Source organism: Pongo pygmaeus, chromosome 1, assembly GCF_028885625.2.
Source record: "Pongo pygmaeus isolate AG05252 chromosome 1, NHGRI_mPonPyg2-v2.0_pri, whole genome shotgun sequence".
Classification (NCBI taxonomy): domain Eukaryota; kingdom Metazoa; phylum Chordata; class Mammalia; order Primates; family Hominidae; genus Pongo; species Pongo pygmaeus.
In genome coordinates this window covers 75774710-75793527 of record NC_072373.2, presented here as the reverse complement: position 1 = coordinate 75793527, position 18818 = coordinate 75774710, and the positions used below count along the sequence as shown (strand labels likewise).

Sequence of the window (18818 nt, the reverse complement as noted above, 5' to 3'; positions counted from 1 at the left end):
TCAGTGTGTTTCATTAACTATATCTGCTTGATCTCAAACCTTGATTATTTCTCTAACTGCGTAACACATGGCAGTTGGAGGTTCAAGGGAGTCTAATTAAGTCACTTATCCACCTCTCTGAGGTTTATTTTTTATTTTTTGAGATGGAGTCTCTCCCTCTGTTGCCCAGGCTGGAGTGCAATGGCATGATCTTGGCTCACTGCACCTTCACCTACCAGGTTCAAGTGATTCTTGTGCCTCAGCCTCCCAAGTAGCTGGGATTATAGGCACATGCCACCATGCCCAGCTAAATTTTGTATTTTTATTAGAGATAGGGTTTTACCGTGTTGCCAGACTGGTCTCAAACTTCCAACCTCAGGTGATCCACCTGCCTTGGCCTCCCAAAGTGCGGGATTACACACGTGAGCCACTGCACCCAGCCTTTGATTTCTTAACAGAGGAGAGAAACAATAAGCCAAACATGGATCAAAATAAAGTATTGAGCTTCATTACTGGTAAAGGTGAGTTAGAAAATGTGGTGAATATTGCAGTATTGCACTCCTAGCAAAAAGTGAAAGCCCCCACATGAAAATAGGAGAACAAAGGAATAGGTTTTTTGCCAGAGTCCCTTCAAATAAACACTTTGGGCATGTCACCATTGGGCTTCAGATGGACACCTGACAATGCTGTCGTTACTGTAGGAGACAGACCACCACAAAGTGAGATTGATTTGGTTGCTTCAGATCTGGACTGAATTATGTATTTTAATTAGCTATATTAAATAAAACAAATTAACCCTTTTGAACATATTCCTTCATTTATAAGGTGGGAATACAGTTATTTGAGTGATGACTGCGAACATAAACATGACTAAAATGCCCAGAACTTTCTGGTTTATAGTAGTAGTTTCTGGTTTAGCAAATAGTAGTAATAAAAGGATAACTGTTATCCTTAACAGTTATTCTTAACAAATCAAACCTTGAATGTTTACATCTTTAAAAATTATAACTGCCACATTTGTTACATTCTTAAATTGTGCTGTTAAAAGTAGAAAACTTGGCTGGGCGCGGTGGCTCACGCCTGTAATCCCAGCATTTTGGAATGCCCAGGCGGGCAGACCATCTGAGGTCAGGAGTTCAAGACCAGCCTTGCCAACATGACAAAACCCTGTCTCTACTAAAAATACAAAAATTAGTTGGGCGTGGTGGCACATGCCTGTAATCCCAGCTACTCGGGAGGCTGAGGCATGAGAATCTCTTGAACCTGGGAGGTGGAGGTTGCAGTGAGTCGAGATCATGCCACTGCACTCCAGCCTGGGTGACAGAGCAAGACTCTGTCTCAGAAAAAACCCCAAAAATAGAAAACCTGTCTACTTAAACTAATATTGTTTCTCTGACCTACTCATTTCAGGAAACAAAAGACTACAATTGCCTTTATGCTGGTATGCCCTTATATTGAAGACTTGACCATATATAGGAACATTAAACAAAATGCCAGGTATAGGTTTTGATTTTCTTGTCAAAATAAAATGTCAGAAATATTCTTCACGTGTTTTAGGGAAGGGAGTATTAATAGGGGTCAACTGTACATTAGTGAATACCTGTCATTTGAAATAGGAGCTTTTAAAATAGTATACATTTAAGGTGTAAAACATGATATTTTGATATACATATACATAGTTAAATGATTACTACAGTAATAGGAGCAATAATTTTATGTGTGCTGTTCTAAGCACTTATGGTAACTCATTTTATGTTAACAACAATCGTGTGAGATGGGAATATTTATCCTCCATCTGAAAAAAATTAAGGCATGGAGAGACCAAGTTACGTGTTCAGGGTCATTAAACTGATCCATGTAGAAGCCATGATTCAAAACCAGGCATTCTTAGTGCCCAGCATGGGGTCAACACTGACCTGCTTGGCTTTGGTACCTCTTTAATTGCATTCGTACTAAGCACTCAGTCAGTAGTAACCATTCTCTTCTCCCTTGTGGTAATTAATGGTGGTGGTGGTGGAGAATCTATGGGATTAGGCTTCAGTTAATTCTTTTTTTTTTTTTTTTTTTGGAGACAGAGTCTTGCCCTGTTGCCCAGGCTGGAGGGCAATGGCACGATGTCAGGTCACTGAAACCTCTGCCTCCGAGGTTCAAGTGATTCTCCTGCCCCAGCCTCCTAAATAGCTGGGATTACAGGTGTGCACCACCATGCCCAGCTAATTTTTTGTATCTTTAGTAGAGATGGGGTTTCACCATGTTGTCCATGCTGGTCTCAAACTCCTGACCTCGTGATCTGCTCACCTCGGCTTCCCAAAGTGCTGGGATTACAGGCGTGAGCCACCGGGCCGAGCCAGCTTCAGTTAATTCTAAAGCCTGGGACTGTCAGTAGGATTTTAAATCTTAGAGACCAGTTCTGAGAAGGTGACCTGTTGGCTCTGTATTGCCCCCCAGGAAAAGTGCTAAGATTGTTATCAGTTACCTGACATCTGGTGGGCTGGCACGCCTTAGCCACAGTCTCTTGAATAGTCAGGAATGTCTAAAAAGTTATAAGAAGAAAAAGCAACAGGAAGAGACAGACAACAGATAGGTGGTTGCCAGGAGCAGGGGAAGGGGAGAATGGGTAGTGACTGCTGGTGGGCACAGGGTTTGCTTTGAAATTAGATTGACACAAATTATTATTTTCCAGTTTATAAAGTCAGGTTTTTCAGGAGGTCTTTACATTGAATCACAAGTGATTTCACCCTAATATGGTGTGAATTGATTTTATTGTTCACTCTTAGTTCTTTATAGACTAATTTCCCCCTCCTTGAGTGTTTGTTTTAAAATTTTGGCTCTTTCTTGATAACCTGGAATATATATTTGGATAATTATTTTCAGGAAGAGTATATTATATGAGTGATCTCTTTTCTGAGTTCTTGTTCAGTTGAGAAGGACTTGATTATGTACATGTGCAGATATGCGATTCTCAGATTTTGGTCTTTATGTTTCTCCCTGGGAAGGTTTAAGGGTTGATCCATTATAATCTGGCTTTTAGTTTTCCAGAGGAAAGGGCTAAGTCTGAGATTAACTTGATTGCTCTTGGCCCTTCCTATCCATTTCTCCTTTTTTCCTCTTTGTAGATAATCTTTTTTGATTTCTTGTTTTTCTGTAGGATTAAAAAATGTTTTTATTAGGCTGTATTTAGATATTGGCATGTTTTAATTAATTTTTCCCTATATACTCAAAATCTGTACATGTTCCGATTCAGATTTTTTTTTCAGTTTAGAAAAATTTCCTTCTCGTATTTTTTTGAGAGTGTAATATGTTTAAGACCACAGACTGAGGAGCCAGATTGTTTGGTTTCCAATTCCTGTTATGATACTAGTGACTTTGGGTAGGGTTCTTAATCCTTCCTTCCTTCCTTCCTTCCTCTTTTCTTTTCTTTTCTATCTTTCTTTCCTTCTTTCCTTTTTTTTTTTTTTTTTTTTTTTTGAGACAGAGTCTTGCTCTATCGTCCAGGCTGGAGTGCAGTGGCGTGATCTCAGCTCACTGCAACCTCCGCCTCCTGGGTTCAAGTGGTTCTCCTGCCTCAGCCTCCTGAGTAGCTGGGATTACAGGCATGCACCACCATGCCTGGCTAATTTTTTGTATTTTTAGTAGAGACAGGGTTTCACCGTGTTAGCCAGGATGGTCTCAATCTCCTGACCTCGTGATCTTCCCGCGTTGGCCTCCCAGCGTGAGCCACCACGCCCAGCCTGTAGTTCTTTTTATTTTCTTCTTGTGGAATTATTTTATTTAGATTGCCTCTTTTGGATATGATCTCCATATTTTTCTTTCCTCAGCATTTATATTTCTTTCTTTTTTTTTTTTTTTGAGACGGAGTCTTGCTCTGTCGCCCAGGCTGGAGTGCAGTGGCGCGATCTTGGCTCACTGCAAGCTCCGCCTCCTGGGTTCACGCCATTCTCCTGCCTCAGCCTCCCGAGCAGCTGGGACTACAGGCGCCCGCCACCACGCCCGGCTAATTTTTTGTATTTTTTTGGTAGAGACGGGGTTTCACCGTGTTAGCCAGGATAGTCTCGATCTCCTGACCTTGTGATCCACCTGCCTCAGCCTCCCGAAGTGCTGGGATTACAGGCGTGAGCAGCATTTATATTTCTTAATCCTTTTATTCTTTCTGGGAAAATTTTTTGAGTTTTTAATCTTTTTTCTTTTTTTTTGTTTTCTCTTTACTGAAGTTTCTAATCTGCTGGCCAGTTCTGCTGTTGTTTTCATATTATTTTTTCTCTGCAATTTCTCCACATCTTAGATTGTTTCCTCATCATAACTTCCTGCTCTAGTTTCTTGTTTGTAATCTTCTCTTGGATTGTCCTGAGAATGTCAATTAGAAATTTTATAAACATGTTTTCCTGTATCTTATAGTAAATCTGTTTCTGAAGAAATGTGCATTCATTGTTTAGGCTGGTATCCATAATTTGAATTATGGTATTTTTTTGGACATCAACTTTGTCTTCTGCTCATTTTTATAAGTGGGAGGTCTCTGCCAGCTTAGTATTAGTCTTAGCATAAGGTGGAATTTGAGATGTTTTATAACAAAGGTAGATGTAGATCATATTAAATTTTTTATTTAAGACAAATGAAAGGTGGCAATATTTCTTGAAGCCCCAGGAATGACTGATCTGGGATTCATAATATCATAAAAGAGAACAATAAGTGATAAACATTAATATTTATTTAGCTTTTTAAAATGTGCCATGCACTGTGCCCAGTGCTTTACATATGAATTATATCCTTTTCTCTTTCTCAACAACTTTATGGTAGATACTATTTTTCCTGTAAACTTAACGAAGTTGAAGTTTAGAGATTTACTCACCTAAGGTTATAAGGCTCATAAATAGTAGAGCCAGGATTAAACCCAAGTGTGTCTGACTCCAGCAGTTGAGTGTCAAATAGTTAGGTTTTAATGGCCTCTCATCAATATCCCAAAGGGCTCGAACTCTTATAAGTAGGTTTAGTTCCAAACTGATTACTGCCCGATCTTAATCATGATGGTCAGTAGAAGATGTGTTTAGATCCCTCTTGGTGAAAGGAGCCCCTGAGTTTCCACGTAATACACTTGGAAAACCATAGAATTTGTTTCCTTAATTTTGCTCATTCACAACCCCTCTGTCACACTGCTCGATTCTCTGTTTCTTAAGCGTAGCACAATACATCTGATCTCTTGTTTTTAAAATATCTGTAATGCCTGGACAACATGGCGAAACCCTGTCTCTACTAAAAATACAAAAATTAGCCGGGCATGGTTGCGGGCACCTGTAATCTCAGCCACTCAGGTGGCTGAGGCAGGAGAATCACTTGAACCCAAGAGGCAGAGGTTGCAGGGAGCTGAGATTGCGCCATTGCATTCCAGCCTGGGTAATGAGAGCGAAACTCCGTCTAAAAAAAAAAAAAAATTTGTTATGGTGTGTGTTATGTAGATATTCTTGGAGTTCTGGGCATGTAGCTGACACCTTTTCATGAAGTGCAGAAAAACCCGTTTTATATGAATGTGTTTTCAGAATCAACCATAGTTCCTGTTACAGAAGATGGACCCAATAATTATTGGTTGTGTGAATGTTGTATGAATTAAATTAGATAAGGAGATTACATAGCATACTCCTCTAAAATGTGCATATTTAAAGTAATTAGGTATATGTATCATGATCAGCTGGAAACCTTTTTTGAAATACAGATGCTTATTATGACTTAGAAACACTGTTCTAAGTTGATTATATTTGGAGACTATAAAAGTGATTGACTAGTTCTTGGTAAATAATTGTTACTTTTCTTGATTTTTAAATATTCATGCTGTAATGATAAAAATGTCCAAATCCATAGTGTATATGGTTTAGATCTTGTTTATAATATACAGAGAAAGGCCATCAGGAGTTTCTTGAAGTAATAAATACATTATTGTCAGGTTCATTTTGGAGTTATTTACTGTACTAAACCAGCCTCACAATGACTTGCAGATTTGTGATATTACTCTTGGCCTTTAGAGAGAGAAGGACACACAGTAAATAATCCCTAAATTCAGGGAATTGACTTAATGAGAGTAAATTGAGAATAGTTGAATTTTTAAGCTTTTTGGATTCTGGGTTAGTATTTTGATTTATTTGATTTAAGATGATTGTTGAGGTAACATGGAAATAAGTCTTTCCAAAATGAAAATCTTTTTAGTAATCAAATGAGGATTTTCTGATACCAACAGGGTGCATTGGAAATGAGATTTTCTGATCAGCAGCAGCATGCATTGCACTGTACTGGGGAATTGATGTAAAGTAATATTTAAAAGTTCGTATTACTGGCTGGGCACCTTGGTCATCAAGAGTGAGTGAGTCCAACAACTAACAGGTGTCTTGGCTTGTGAGGAGCCCCCTCCAGCATTAATGGGAAAAGAGATGAGGGCCAGGGCCGGGCATGGTGGCTCACGCCTATAATCCCAGCACTTTGGGAGGCTGAGGCGGGTGGATCACCTGAGGTTGGGAGTTCAAGACCAGCCTCACCAACATGGAGAAACCCCGTCTGTACTAAAAATACAAAATTAGCCGGGCGTGGTGGCGCATGCCTGTAATCCCAGCTACTCGGGAGGCTGAGGCAGGAGAGTCGCTTGAACCTGGGAAGCAGAGGTTGCAGTGAACCAAGATTGTGCCATTGCACTCCAGCCTGGGCAACAAGAGCGAAACTCCGTCTCAACAAAAGAAAAAGTTCTTATTACTGAGGAAAATTAAAAAATTCAATGCCTTAAATATAAACACTTAAAGTTATGGGATATGAAAATTATGGACATATCAGACCTGAATTTTATGTTATTTTACCCACTCGACCAGTAAGGTCTTGAGTCATATATTTTAGTGGAGGCAATTTTATTCATGTATTGTTTTTTTTCTTTTTTAAGACAGGGTCTCGCTCTGTTGCCCAGGCTGAAGTGCAGTGGTGTGGTCTTGGCTCACTGCAACCTCTGCCTGCCAGATTCAAGCAATTCTCCTGCCTGAGCCTCCTGAGCAGCTAGGATTACAGGCGTATACTACCACACTCAGCTAATTTCTGTATTTTTAGTAGAGACGGGGTTTCACTATTTTGACCAGGCTGGTCTCGAACTCCTGACTGCAAGTGATCTGCCCACTTTGGCTTCCCAAAGTGCTGGGATTACAGGTGTGAGCCACCATGCCCGGCCCATACATTGTTTTTCAGTTCTAAAACATTCTGTTTTAAAAAATCAGTTGTTTTGTTCATTATTCCTTAATAGTGTATTCCTTCATGATTGTGAGAGTCAATTCAATATCTCTAACAGTCTTTTGAAAATCTTAAATAGGGCAAATTTTATTCCGGGTTTCCATGACTCAAAAATCAGTGTTGATGGTTCTTGTCTCCCCTCCCTCATAATGTGGTTTGGCACAATGCTTCAGGGAAATAACAGTGAGGGTGATTGAGGGAAAACTGAAAAATCCATGAAGGAAGTAATAGCTATTCTTAGAATTATTGGCTCTAAAAAATACTTTCGTAGGTTCTCTCTAGTCATGATTACTCATAGGAAACAAATATGAGGTTTATAGATTTAAATCCAGGTATTTCTTTAAAGAGAAAATAAATGTTAAAGAAGTCATATTCATTGTTTTCATTAAGATTTGAGATTTTTGTAACAAGTTAGAGTAAGAGGGAAGTAAAAATCAAATAAGCTAAAATAGGTACCTGAGATGTCTTTTTTTCCATGTTAGACAGATAATGTACCAATGCTGTAGCAAGGTTTGAGGGAGGCACATCTCATATGTGTGTGAAAACCCAGTTATCATGCTTATGAACTACAAAAGGATCTATATAAGTTCTTGTGTAGGTGTTAGCTAACAATCTGGTGTTTCTAAAATGTGAAACACATATATCTTACTCTTTGGCAAATTAGCAAAATAAGCTGGCATAACAGCTTCTATTCTTGACAGGAAAATTTTATACCTTTTTGTACTTGATTAGTCCATTAGGTTATTATCTACAGTTACCTGAATGTGAGTAAAAATTAAAAAGAAATCTGTATATGAGGTAGAGGGATGGCTCCTAGAAAACATGTATATACAGATGTTTTTGCCATAAACCTATAGAATAATCATATTTTACTAGAGTAGATTTAATCAGTTGGGGAGATTGTTGAAACTGCTTCCAGAGGTGGCACAAGTTATATTTTGAAGGTTACAAATTGTGTTATATTTAGTTTATGCCACTTTGATACTTCTAAGGTTTAAATTTTCTGTGCTTTTTTGTTTACTTGACATTTCTGGGATTGAGATCATGTTTGTTTCCTGCTATATTTGTTTTCTAGTCACGTTGAACCTTGTTTTTCTAATAATTATGCTGCAATATTATTTGATACATACAATTTTAGCTATGTTCTCTTGTCCCTGCTGGTATTTTGCATTTATATAAATAACCTTTATAGGATAAAGCACAGTGTCTTTTGTCTTGAAAAAAGATGAAAAACTTTTTCAATGTGTCCCCATTTGGTTTCAGTTATCCACATCTGAAGTCACTGTGGCTTTGCCTGTTTAAACAAGTTTCTTTTCTTGTCCCTTCAGTAGCAACCACCAGGGCCGTCGTTTTACATGTCACTTTTCTTTCATTCAGAAAGAGGTGCTCACTTTGGTCATTAATTTTTGTTTTAGTCTGCTCCTATCATTATGGTAGTTTATAGAAACTATTTTTTAATTTTAGTTTTAATTTTTCTTTTTTTGTAGAGACAGAGTCTCCCTCTGTTGCTCAGGCTGGTCTTGAACTTTTGGCCTCAAGCAGTAATCTGCCGCAGGCTCCCAATGTGTTGAAATTACAGGTGTGAGCCACCACACCCAGTGTAGAAATTTTTTTTTTTTTTTTTTTGAGATGGAGTCTTACTCAAGTGATTCTCCTGCCTCCGCCTCCTGAGTAGGTGGGATTACAGGCACCCACCACCACACCCGGCTAATTTTTGTTTGTTTTAGTAGAGATGGAGTTTCACCATGTTGGTTAGTCTAGTCTCGAACTCCTGAGCTCAGGTGATCCGCCCACCTTGGCCTCCCAAGGGGCTGGGATTACAGGTGCCACTGCACCCGGCCTAGAAACTATTCTTTAGCTGTGATATGTACTTTATTCTATCATCATTTATTTTATTTAGATGCTACACAATGTGCTAGAGTCTAAAGGGAATGTATGCTTGTATTTTTCTTTTTTTTGTTAAACTACTTCTCATGCTATTATTGCTTGGCTTTTTTTTTCTTTTTTTTATTATTATACTTTAAGTTTTAGGGTACAAGTGCACAACGTGCAGGTTTGTTACATATGTATACGTGTGCCATGTTGGTGTGCTGCACCCATTAACTTGTCATTTAGCATTAGGTATATCTCATAATGCTATCCCTCCCCCCTCCCCCCACCCCACAACAGTCCCTGGTGTGTGATGTTCCCCTTCCTGTGTCCATGTGTTCTCATTGTTCAATTCCCACCTATGAGTGAGAACATGCGGTGTTTGTTTTTTTGTCCTTGCGATAGTTTGCTGAGAATGATGGTTTCCAGCTTCATCCATGTCCCTACAAAGGACATGAACTCATCATTTTTTGTGGCTGCATAGTATTCCATGGTGTATATGTGCCACACTTTCTTAATCCAGTCTATCATTGATGGACATTTGGGTTGGTTCCAAGTCTTTTCTATTGTGAATAGTGCCACTATAAACATATGTGTGCATGTGTCTTTATAGCAGCATGATTTATAATCCTTTGGATATATACCCAGTAATGGGAAGGCTGGGCCAAATGGTATTTCTAGTTCTAGATCCCTGAGGAATCGCCACACTGACTTCCACAACGGTTGAACTAGTTTACAGTCCCACCAACAGTGTAAAAGTGTTCCTATTTCCCCACATCCTCTCCAGCACCTGTTGTTTCCTGACTTTTTGAAGATCGCCATTCTAACTGGGGTGAGATGGTATCTCATTATGGTTTTGATTTGCATTTCTCTGATGGCCAGTGATGATGAGCATTTTTTCATGTGTCTTTTGGCTGCATAAATGTCTTCTTTTGAGAAGTGTCTGTTCATATCCTTCGCCCACTTTTTGATGGGGTTGTTTGTTTTTTTCTTGTAAGTTTGTTTGAGTTCATTGTAGATTCTGGATATTAGCCCTTTGTCAGATTAGTAGGTTGCAAAAATTTTCTCCCATTCTGTAGGTTGCCTGTTCACTCTGATGGTAGTTTCTTTTGCTGTGCAGAAGCTCTTTAGCTTAATTAGATCCCATTTGTCAATTTTGGCTTTTGTTGCCATTGCTTTTGGTGTTTTAGACATGAAGTCCTTGCCCATGCCTATGTCCTGAATGGTATTGCCTAGGTTTTCTTCTAGGGTTTTTATGGTTTTAGGTCTAACATGTAAGTCTTTAATCCATCTTGAATTAATTTTTGTATAAGGTGTAAGGAGGGGATCCAGTTTCAGCTTTCTACATATGGCTAGCCAGTTTTCCCAGTAACATTTATTAAATAGGGAATCCTTTCCCCATTTCTTGTTTTTGTCAGGTTTGTCAAAGATCAGATGGTTGTAGATATGCGGCATTATTTCTGAGGGCTCTGTTCTGTTCCATTGGTCTATATCTCTGTTTTGGTACCAGTACCATGATGTTTTGGTTACTGCAGCCTTGTAGTATAGTCTGAAGTCAGGTAGCGTGATGCCTCCAGCTTTGTTCTTTTGGCTTAGGATTGACTTGGCAATGTGGGTTCTTTTTTGGTTCCATATGAACTTTAAAGTAGTTTTTTCCAATTCTGTGAAGAAAGTCATTGGTAGCCTGATGGGGATGGCATTGAATCTATAAATTACCTTGGGCAGTATGGCCATTTTCATGATATTGATTCTTCCTATCCATGAGCATGGAATGTTCTTCTATTTGTTTGTATCCTCTTTTATTTCCTTGAGCAGTGGTTTGTAGTTCTCCTTGAAGAGGTCCTTCATATCCCTTGTAAGTTGGATTCCTAGGTATTTTATTCTCTTTGTAGCAATTGTGAATGGGAGTTCACTCATGATTTGGCTCTCTGTTTGTTATTGGTGTATAAGAATGCTTGTGATTTTTGCACATTGATTTTGTATTCTGAGACTTTGCTGAAGTTGCTTATCAGCTTAAGGAGATTTTGGGCTGAGATGATGGGGTTTTCTAGATATACTATCATGTCATCTGCAAACAGGGACAATTTGACTTCCTCTTTTCCTAATTGAATGCCCTTTATTCCCTTCTCCTGCCTAATTGCCCTGGCCAGAACTTCCAACACTATGTTGAATAGGAGTGGTGAGAGAGGGCATCCCTGTCTTGTGCCAGTTTTCAAAGGGAATGCTTCCAGTTTTTGCCCATTCAGTATGATATTGGCTGTGGGTTTGTCATAGATAGCTCTTACTATTTTGAGATACGTCCCATCAATATGTAATTTATTGAGAGTTTTTAGCATGAAGGGTTGTTGAATTTTGTCAAAGGCCTTTTCTGCATCTATTGAGATAATCGTGTGGTTTTTGTGTTTGGTTCTGTTTATATGCTGGATTACATTTATTGATTTGCATATGTTTAACCAGCCTTGCATCCCAGGGATGAAGCCCACTTGATCATGGTGGATAAGCTTTTCGATGTGCTGCTGGATTCGGTTTGCCAATATTTTATTGAGGATTTTTGTATCAATGTTCATCAAAGATATTGGTCTAAAATTCTCTTTTTTTGTTGTGTCTCTGCCCGGCTTTGGTATCAGGATGATGCTGGCCTCATAAAATGAGTTAGGGAGGATTCCCTCTTTTTCTATTGATTGGAATAGTTTCAGAAGGAATGGTACCAGCTCCTCCTTGCACCTCTGGTAGAATTTGGCTGTGAATCCATCTGGTCCTGGACTTCTTTTGGTTGGTAAGCTATTAATTATTGCCTCAATTTCAGAGCCTGTTATTGGTCTATTCAACTTCTTCCTGGTTTAGTCTTGGGAGAGTGTATGTGTCGAGGAATTTATCTATTTCTTCTAGATTTTCTAGTTTATTTGCGTAGAGGTGTTTATAGTATTCTCTGATGGTAGTTTGTATTTCTGTGGGATCGGTGGTGATATCCCCTTTGTCATTTTTTATTGCGTCTATTTGATTCTTCTCTCTTTTTTTCTTTATTAGTCTTGCTAGCGGTCTATCAATTCTGTTGATCTTTTTAAAAAACCAGCTCCTGGATTCATTGATTTTTTGAAGGGTTTTTTTTGTCTCTATTTCCTTCAGTTCTGCTCTGATCTTAGTTATTTCTTGCCTTCTGCTAGCTTTTGAATGTGTTTGCTCTTGCTTTTCTAGTTCTTTTAGTTGTGATGTTAGGGTGTGAATTTTGGATCTTTCCTGCTTTCTCTTGTGGGCATTTAGTGCTATAAATTTCCCTCTACACACTGCTTTGAATGTGTACCAGAGATTCTAGTATGTTGTGTCTTGGTTCTTGTTGGTTTCAAAGAACATCTTTATTTCTGCCTTCATTTCGTTATGTACCCAGTAGTCATTCAGGAGCAAGTTGTTCAGTTTCCATGTAGGTGAGCGGTTTTGAGTGAGTTTCTTAATCCTGAGTTCTAATTTGATTGCACTGTGGTCTGAGAGACAGTTTGTTATAATTTCTGTTCTTTTACATTTGCTGAGGAGTGCTTTACTTCCAACTATGTGGTCAACTTTGGAACAGGTGTAGTGTGGTGCTGAAAAGAATGTATATTCTGTTGATTTGGGGTGAAGAGTTCTGTAGATGTCTATTAGGTCTGCTTGGTGCAGAGCTGAGTTCAATTCCTGGATATCCTTGTTAACTTTCTGTCTCGTTGATCTGTCTAATGTTGACAGTGGGGTGTTAAAGTCTCCCATTATTAATGTGTGGGAGTCTAAGTCTCTTTGTAGGTCACTCAGGACTTGCTTTATGAATCTGGGTGCTTCTGTATTGGGTGCATATATATTAAGGATAGTTAGTTCTTCTCGTCGAATTGATCCCTTTACCATTATGTAATGGCCTTCTTTGTTTCTTTTGATCTTTGTTGGTTTAAAGTCTGTTTTATCAGAGACTAGGATTGCAACCCCTGCCTTTTTTTGTTTTCCATTTGCTTGGTAGATCTTCCTGCATCCCTTTATTTTGAGCCTATGTGTGTCTCTGCATGTGAGATGGGTTTCCTGAATACAGCACAGTGATGGGTCTTGAGTCTTTATCCAATTTGCCAGTCTGTGCCTTTTAATTGGAGCATTTAGCCCATTTACATTTAAGGTTAGTATTATTATGTGCGAATTTGATCCTGTCATTATGATGTTAGCTGGTTATTTTGCTCATTAGTTGATGCAGTTTCTTCCTAGCCTCGATGGTCTTTATAATTTCGCATGTTTTTGCAGTGGCTGGTACCAGTTGTTCCTTTCCATGGTTAGTGCTTCCCTTCAGGAGCTCTTTTAGGGCAGGCCTGGTGGTGACAAAATCTCTCAGCACTTGCTTGTGCGTAAAGTATTTTATTTCTCCTTCACTTATGAAGCTTAGTTTGGCTGGATATGAAATTCTGGGTTGAAAATTCTTTTCTTTAAGAATGTTGAATATTGGCCCCTACTCTCTTCTGGCTTGTAGAGTTTCTGTGGAGAGATCCGCTGTTAGTCTGATGGGCTTCCCTTTGTGGGCAACCCGACCTTTCTGTCTGGCTGCCCTTAACATTTTTTCCTTCATTTCAACTTTGGTAAATCTGACAATTATGTGTCTTGGAGTTGCTCTTCTTGAGGAGTATCTTTGTGGCGTTCTCTGTATTTCCTGAATTTGAATGTTGGCCTGCCTTGCTAGATTGGGGAAGTTCTCCTGGATAATATCCTGCAGAGTGTTTTCCAACTTGTTTCCATTCTCCCTGTCACTTTCAGATACACCAATCAGACGTAGATTTGGTCTTTTCACATAGTCCCATATTTCTTGGAGGCTTTGTTCATTTCTTTTTATTCTTTTTTCTCTAAACTTCTCTTCACGCTTCATTTCATTCATTTCATCTTCCATCGCTGATACCCCTTCTTCCAGTTGATCGCATTGGTTACTGAGGCTCGTGCATTCATCACGTAGTTCTCGTGCCGTGGTTTTCAGCTCCATCAGGTCCTTTAAGGACTTCTCTTCATTGATTATTCTAGTTATCCATTCGTCTAATTTTTTTTCCAAGTTTTTAACTTCTTTGCCATTGGTTTGAACTTCCTCCTTTAGCTTGGAGTAGTTTGATCTTCTGAAGCCTTCCTCTCTCAACTCGTCAAAGTCATTCTCCGTCCAGCTTTGTTCCATTGCTAGTGAGAAGCTGCGTTCCTTTGGAGGAGGAGAGGCGCTCTGATTTTTACAGTTTCCGGTTTTTCTGCTCTGTTTTTTCCCCGTCTTTGTGGTTTTATCTACCTTTGGTCTTTGATGATGGTGACGTACAGATGGGTTTTTGATGTGGATGTCCTTTCTGTTTGTTAGTCAGGACCCTCAGCTGCAGGTCTGTTGGAGTTTACTGGAGGTTCACTCCAGACTGTTTGCCTGGGTATGAGCAGCGGTGGCTGCAGAACAGCGGATATTGGTGAACTGCAAATGCTGCTGCCTGATCGTTCCTCTGGAAGTTTTGTCTCAGAGGAGTACCCGGCCGTGTGAGGTGTCAGTCCGCCCCTACTGGGGGGTGCCTCCCATTTAGGCTACTCGGGGGTCAGGGACCCACTTGAGGAGGCAGTCTGCCCGTTCTCAGATCTCCAGCTGTGTGCTGGGAGAACCAGTACTCTCTTCATAGCTGTCAGACAGGGACATTTAAGTCTGCAGAGGTTATTGCTGTCTTTTGTCTGTGCCCTGCCCCCAGAGGTGGAGCCTACACAGAGGCAGGCAGGCCTCCTTGAGCTGTGGTGGTCTCCACCCAGTTCGAGCTTCCCTGCCACTTTGTTTACCTACTGAAGCCTGAGTAATGGCGGGCGCTCCTCCCCCAGCCTTGCTGCCGCCTTGCAGTTTGATCTCAGATTGCTGTGGTAGCAATGAGCGAGGCTCTGTGGGCGTAGGACCCTCCGAACCGGGTGCAGGATATAATCTCCTGGTGTGCTGTTTGTGAAGCCCGTTGGAAAAGTGCAGTATTAGGGTGGGAGTGACCCGATTTTCCAGGTGCCGTCTGTCACCCCTTTCTTTGACTAGGAAAGGGAATTCCCTGACCCCTTGTGCTTCCCAGGTGCAGCTTACGCACTGTGCACTGCACCCACTGTCCTGCACCCACTGTCTGGCAGTCCCCAGTGAGATGAACCCGGTACCTCATTTGGAAATGCAGAAGTCACCCGTCTTCTGCGTCGCTCACACTGGGAGCTGTAGACTGGAGCTGTTCCTATTCGGCCATCTTGGCTCCACCCCCTTTTTTTTTTTTTTTTTTTTTTGAGACAGGGTTTCACTCTTGTTGCCTAGGCTGGAGTGTGATGGCGCAATCTCTGCTCACTGCAACCTCCACCTGTTGGGTTCAAGTGATTCTCCTGCCTCAGCCTCCCAAGTAGCTGAGATTACAGGCACCTGCCACCATGACTGGCTAATTTTTGTATTTTTCGTATAGACGGGGTTTCACCATGTTGGCCAGGCTAGTCTTGAACTCTTCACCTCGAGTGATCCTCCCACCTCAGTGTCCCAAAGTGCTGGGATTACAGATGTGAGCCACTGTATCCGGCCTTACTTGGCTTTTTTATGTTTTTTATTTTGGGAAATTTGAAGCATATACAAAACCAGGGAGACTAATATAAATATTCCTGTCACCTTTTGCCAACTTTAGCAATTACCAAATAAGGAGCAATCTTATTTCCTCTATGCCTCTATGCCTCCCAGTTCTACCTTAGATTATATGAAGCAAATCCCAGACAGTCACATCATTTAATATGTAAATATTTCAGTATTTACTGCTGCAGGGACACCTTCATAACCATATCACCATCCTCACACTCTTAAAAATGTCAGCAGTAATTTCTTAAAATCATTATCTAGTCTGTGTTCTTTGTTTTTCTTGCATAAATGGGAAATTAGGAGAGGAAGTCTCACATTTTAATTTATTCTTCCTACTTTTCAAAATTATCTTTTGATGTCTCATGATATCAAACCTTCAGAAGTTCAAGTGTGTACTGGTGAATTACTCAGTTGAAAGAAACCCATCAATGTACTTATTGTGTTCATTCAATGGCACAGTCCTGATCGGGCTGTGGAGTACTGGGTGGCTCCTGGAGTTTCAGAAACTTTTAATTTACTCATCTTGGAATTTATTTATGCAGCAGATATTCAACTGTCTGTTCTATGCCCGGTATACTTCTAGGTGCTTGGGTTATATCAATGAATAAAACAAAAATCTTTGCCTTTGACAATGTTGTATTCTAGTGACAGACAGTAAACAGTTAACATAATACAAAAATAAATTATATGTTAGTAAATAAGTGCTCTGGCAAGGAAGAGTAAGTAGAGCAGAATAAAGGGGGAAATTGGAATTTGGTGGTGGTGGGAAGCATTATTAAATAAGGTGAGCACGATAGGTCTCTCAAGAGGATGAGATTTAAGCAAAGGTATGAATAGGAAACTAAGAATGGTCTGGCAGAAGTGTTGGTTGTGATGGAACAGCCAGAGCAAGTACGCCAGGTTGTTTGAGGGAAAGCAAGGAGATCCTTGTAAATGGAGTTGAGTGAACAAGGGGGATAATTGTAGAAGATAGGTTACAGAGGTGAGGTAAAGTGGAGTCAGGAGAGTAGTGAGGTGGGGTAGTTTGTAGTACGAGGTGTGTAATGCTTTTGAAGGTCATTTGGCTTTTATTCTGAGAGAAATGTGGGAGTCATTGGATGGTTTTGATTAGAGCAATGACAGGAACTAAATTAAAAAGATCATTCTTGCTACTTTTTGGAAAATAGGCCATAGGAGAGCAAGTAAAGAAACAAGAAGGCTAGTTAAGGATGCTTTTAAAATAATCCAGGTAAGAGTTAGTGGCTGGGACTGGGTAGTGGCAGTGGAGGTGGTGAGAAATAGATGATTTCTGGATATAATTTGAAGGTACAGCCAAAGGAATTTGCTGACTGTAGATGTAAAGGGTGTATGTGTGTGTTTGAGGAAGGAGAGAAAGAGAGGAGTAGCATGACTCTAGGTTTCTTGGCCAGAGTAGCTACAAGGATGGAGTTGCCATCAATTGAGATGAGAAAGCCTGCAGGAGGTTGGTGTCAGGTTAGGGGTAGGTTGGAGGTAGAAAGAGAAGTTAGATTTTTGAGTGTGTTGAGTTTGAAATGTCTTTTAGATGTCTAATTTGAGAAGACTACCTTATAACTATGCCTGTCAAATAATAAATTTTCAACACCACCACTATCACCAACAAACTCTTGTTAAAAAAATGAATTAACTGGATTCTGTGTGAACAGCAGTAGAGACCCCATGGCTGTAATATTTCAGTTTCTGCCCTCAGTAAGGCAGCAAGTCTCTTGTGGCTTGTGACCCAGGAGTTAAAGGCATGACAAATGTCAAGATGGACATCAAGATGCAGATTTAGCAGCACGAGTATTAAAGATTGGATAGATGATGGTATTTTATAATGCTTTTCCTGTTTAAAACATCTGAAAGCATTGAAAAATATGTTAGGTAGACTGTTCAATAGAAATGGTTATGAGGCTAGTCGATTGTGTTGAAAGCATGAGTAATTTGCTTTTCCAATTATGTAAAATACCTTTGGATTTTGTTTGCCTTGTGAGAGTGAAAAATTGTAAAACCAAGTAGAACAATTCAGTAGTAGAACAATTTTTCACTTTATTTTCCAAAGTAACAGTGACTTGGTTTTTATATTAATAGTTTCAACTCAAGAGCTGCTCTCTCCTTGCTTTTCTAAACACATGGCATTATATTATTTCATAGAAAATACTTAAGAAATTTTAGGCATGTCATAGTATTTCCTAAATATTAGCTTCTTCAGACCATTCTTCTGTGTGTTTGTATTTTTTGTTTGTTCTAATTGGTCATTGATTATCCTGTCCAAGCCAACTGTGACTTGTGCATCAGAGGTTGAAAGTCCTTTTTTAAGGATTTGAAAACTTTTCCCTGACATTTCATAAGTTTCCTCATAAGTATACTGCTGAATCATTTTACTGACAATATTAGGAAGTAGTCTGAAATGTAAACTCTTCTTTGTCATAAATTGTTACCAAATCAAAGGAAAATGCCTTTTCTTGAGAGGTTTTTATGAATTCTAACTCTTACATGGATCTGTTTTTTCAAATTTTTACTAATTCTATAATACTAGGCAGATATAAATGCATACACATAAAAACATGCACACAGATATACACTATATGCCAAGAAGCCTTTGAGTACTGTGTATTTCAAATTCTTCTTCTAATGGCTTAGAAGGTATTAAGTCAGGCATATCTCAGAAATACTCAGTGTTCTAGTAAGGCCAGAAGGCTCTGTACTTCAAAGACAGAAATCGGATCCTTGCTTTTACGCTTTAATGGGAAAGGAAAAATAGATAATTAAAAAAATAATTCGGCTTCTCTTCCTTAGTTGTGTTGATACTATATCTTTTTGGGCAGTGACTGAGGCTCCCCTGACTGCTGATCTTACTTGGATCCGTTAGTTGAAGAGAATAACAGGGAAATCTCGTAGTGTTTTTCTTAGCTTCAGAAACCATGTTTGCTTGCCAAGTTCATGAATTCTTACTTTCTACCTTGAATCTTTCTGTGTCAGACCCAACAAATTGGGTAATGGTTTTTCTGTTAACTTAACGCCAGTTATGTAGGATATGCACAGTAAACATTAATTCACTTTCTTTCCTTCTTGTTTCTGCTTGCTGTTGTACTTTGGTATACTTTTACAGAGTGCATTATGTGATGGCAGAAGAGAT

At 39.5% G+C, this 18818-nt stretch overlaps 1 protein-coding gene and 1 non-coding gene across 13 annotated transcripts in view; one reads left to right on the top strand and one right to left on the bottom strand.

Moving 5' to 3' along the window:
• The window catches only part of RABGAP1L (RAB GTPase activating protein 1 like), an 852978-nt gene that overhangs the window by 32661 nt on the left and 801499 nt on the right, over positions 1–18818 (top strand). Inside the window, exon 1 of one of the 12 annotated variants that reach the window (XM_054449626.2) lies at positions 11744–11872. The exons of the other annotated variants lie outside the window; for them this stretch is intronic. The gene's annotated coding sequence lies outside the window, so the exon portion shown is untranslated. Of the gene's footprint in view, positions 1–11743; positions 11873–18818 lie in introns of those variants that run through there. 12 annotated transcript variants of the gene reach the window in all.
• On the bottom strand, positions 7704–7805 carry LOC129024091 (small nucleolar RNA U13). Its single transcript, XR_008497026.1, has one exon. It is a non-coding gene; the product is annotated as a small nucleolar RNA U13 (small nucleolar RNA).